Source organism: Canis aureus, chromosome 38 (assembly GCF_053574225.1).
Source record: "Canis aureus isolate CA01 chromosome 38, VMU_Caureus_v.1.0, whole genome shotgun sequence".
Classification (NCBI taxonomy): Eukaryota; Metazoa; Chordata; class Mammalia; order Carnivora; family Canidae; genus Canis; species Canis aureus.
This window is the reverse complement of record NC_135648.1, coordinates 8,113,849-8,117,307: the sequence shown is the minus strand read 5'-3', so window position 1 is coordinate 8,117,307 and position 3,459 is coordinate 8,113,849. Positions and strand designations below refer to the sequence as shown.

Below are 3,459 nucleotides of genomic sequence, written 5' to 3'. Positions count from 1 at the left end.
AATAGAAACAATTCAAATGTCTAGCAAGTGATAAATGGATTAAAAATAGTATATGCATAGAAGGGAGTACTATTCAGCAACAAAAAGGAAATAAAAAACTGTACTGATTCATGCTACAATGTGGGTAAACCTCAAAAACATTATACTGACTTAAAGAGGGCACATGTAAATAACTGTATTTCATATGATCCCATATCTAGGAAATCTCCAGAATAGGCATATTTATAGAGACTGGAAGCAGATCACTGGTTGCCTGGGGCTGGGGGTGTTGTGAGAATAAACTACAAATGGACATGAGTGTACTTTTTGGAGTTTGGGGAACATTCTAAAACTGGATTATGGTATTGGTTGTACCAACTCAGTAAATCTGGTTAAAAAAAATCATTGAATTAGGCACTTAGAATGAGTGAATTTGGTACATAAAACTCTTTAAAAAGGCCTTGGGCTCACTTTGGCAGCACATGTACTAAAATTGGAACGATACAGAGAAGGATGGCATGGCCCGTATTCAAGGATGACATGCAGATTCATGAAATATTCCATACTTTCTCAGGCACGGCTTCATAAACCCTAGTGCTACCAAAAAACCCCACAAAGTCTTACTGTACATATACCATTCGCCAGACACAGTACTAGGTGCCAGCAAGAGAGGGAGACTAGGTCAGATGAAACACCCACCTCTATGGAGCTTAGCAAGAGTCTGTAAGGATTTGGAGCAGGTTGACTTTGCCAGCTTTTAAAGTTTCAGAAGAAAACTTGAACTATGTTAAAAATACTATATTCCATCCACGTTGAAGCAAATGGTGGGTATTTGTCGTTTCTAATGGCTGAGTAATATTCCATGTATACATAGACCACAGCTTCTTTATCCATTCATCTTTCGATGGACACCGAGGCTCCTTCCAGTAGTGGAAAGGGAGGTGGGCGGGGGGTTGGGGTGACTAGGTGAGGGGCACTGAAGGGGGCACTTGATGGGATGAGCACTGGGTGTTATGCTATGTTGGCAAATTGAACTCCAATAAGAAAATTTAAAAAAAAATACTATATTCCCTCCAAGGCCCCTAATTCCATGGAACTTGCATTCCATTGTAGGAGATTTGGGGAAGATGAAAAAAAGGACACAAGCACATAAATATTTAACATTTCAGGAGGTGCTGAATGCTGCTAATACAATAAGTCAAAGAAAAGAAATAAAAATGCTGAAGGAAGAGGAAGAGTTATTATTTTATGTGGGGTGGTCATGGAAGGACTCCTCAAGAAGGTAACTTTGGCAGGAGACCCAGGAGAATGGGAGAAGGAGAGCCATGCCAATGTCTGGGGAACATTTTCCAGGAGGAGGGTGCTGAGTCAGGGATGTGTGGCCTCTTTGAGGACTGGCAAAGAGGCCAATGTGGTTGGACCAGACTGAGTGAGTGGAGAGCATAAGAGATGAAGTTAGAGGAAGCTGGGTCAGATCCATTAAAGCCTGAAACACATCATATGACTTCCAATTTTACTCAGAGTGAGCTTAAGGGCCCCGGGTAGGTTTTGAGCAGAGACGTGAGATGATCTAGCCTGTTCTAATGGTTCATTTGGCTGCTGCTGGAGAACGGGCTGTGGACTGCAAGGTTGGAAGCCAGAAGCACAGTTTGGAGGCTATTTTGCAATCACCTGGGAGAGAGACACCAATGGCTCAGATTAGGGTGGCAGCAGTGTACATGGTAAGAAGTGGTCCTGGGATATGGTGACTAGAGAGGTCACGGTTGGATGACAGGGGTAGCAGAAAGAGGAAAGTCCAGGATGACCTATCTCCAGGTTTCTGCTGGGAGAAACAGGACTAGGTTATGAAACAAATGTCCTCAGGATGGGTCACACCTCAGCCCAGTACTGCAGGTAGGGCCACGTTGATATTCATTGCTAAGGTCCTGATGGAAAAGGACAGCAGAATGGGAGAGCTGAGCTCTCGTCATACAGTATTTAAATCAGATTACATATATTGGTTACTTTGTGGGTGTTAGTTTTTGCTCCTGAATGCCATAGTCACAAAGGGTTTCCACTGCTACTACTTGGGAAACAGTAAAGCCAACCTGCAGATTCCTGACATCTTAAAGATGGCGGTTGTCTGTCCTCTATGGCCTCTCAAGTCCCTTCTCCACCAGATGGCAGCGCAGAGGTTCAGAGGCCTTCAGCACAAAGCCTCCTTCCTTAATGAATATAAATGAAAAGCATTAGGCCCCTTTTCAGGCGAGTCAGACTTGTAGTCTCCCTCGTATCTTCCCTCCCCCACTGAGGGCAACCCCTTCCAATAATCAGCCTTCTAGACTATAATAGAAGCTTTTAACGTTATAATCTCTTGTCACATTACTCAGCAGCCTCATCCAGACCCAGGAAACCATTTCCTGGAGGCCTCTTTTTTATTTGTGTTCATTAGCTCCACTAATACATTCTCTTGGAAACCACAGTTTAATAAATTTCATAGCGCATGACCAGTGGACTTAATGAATATTAGTCACTCGAAGCAATTTTTGTTTATTCAGCTTCTCTTACCTCTCCTCCCTTCCCTCACCCCAGACTTCGTTCTGTGGAATGATAATAATACACAGAGAGCCGACTGGCCACAACAGCCCAAAAACAAGAAGTAAAAGGATCTTTCTGAGCTCACACCTGTTTTAAGATTTGTTATCCTTAAAACGAAAAGCTGTAGGGATTCACTAGGCTCCTTCCTTGTAGCTCCCAGTGGACCTTGCTATTAAACCACAGGGAGGAGCCCAGCCTTCAGAGCACTTAAAAGTACTTATGTCAAATCCATCCCATTCTTCCGGCCTCCGTTCCTGAAATCCAGCCACCATTCCCAGGGGCTGGAGCACATTACAAGGCATTCACTTCATATGAATGGGCACAAACAGACTTTTTCACCATTTGGATATGTCTACATTTGCAGGCACATCCTGTAGGCTGCCTGAGACAGCCTTAATTTCAATTTACTGTCTCCCCAAGGATCTTGCCATTCTCGCGAAAGTGGAAAACTCACTGGTTGTTTCTCCTTCCCGACCTCTCACCCCAGCCTCTGTCTGCCCTCCTCCTCTTTCAAGGAAAAAGCTGTACTGGGAGGAATATTGTGCTCAAGATGAATAGAATGAAGTTTTGATGCTTCTAACAGTGCATATGATCTCCTATCTAAAAAAAAAAAATAATGAGCACCAGATTATCACATTTGGAAAGTGTTCAAAGTCAGTGCACAAAACCCAGTAAATGCTGTCTTGGGTCCCCCTGGTATATGGCTATACAAGGGAGCATGAAATTATAGTCTTGAAGGTTTACATTGTCATCTCTGCTCCGCTGGGGCGGCCTACATTTAACTTTTACTTATGGAAATTTTTAAGTGAATGCAAATATAGAGCTAATAGTATATGGGACGTCCGTGTATCTATCCTTAACTGTGACAATAATCAACATCTGACCAATCTTCTATTATTGAAT

At 43.0% G+C, this 3,459-nt stretch overlaps 1 non-coding gene across 1 annotated transcript; it reads left to right on the top strand.

The window, feature by feature from the left end:
• Positions 1-442: 442 nt before the first annotated feature.
• On the top strand, positions 443-549 carry LOC144307466 (U6 spliceosomal RNA). Its single transcript, XR_013374345.1, has one exon. It is a non-coding gene; the product is annotated as a U6 spliceosomal RNA (small nuclear RNA).
• Positions 550-3,459: the final 2,910 nt, after the last annotated feature.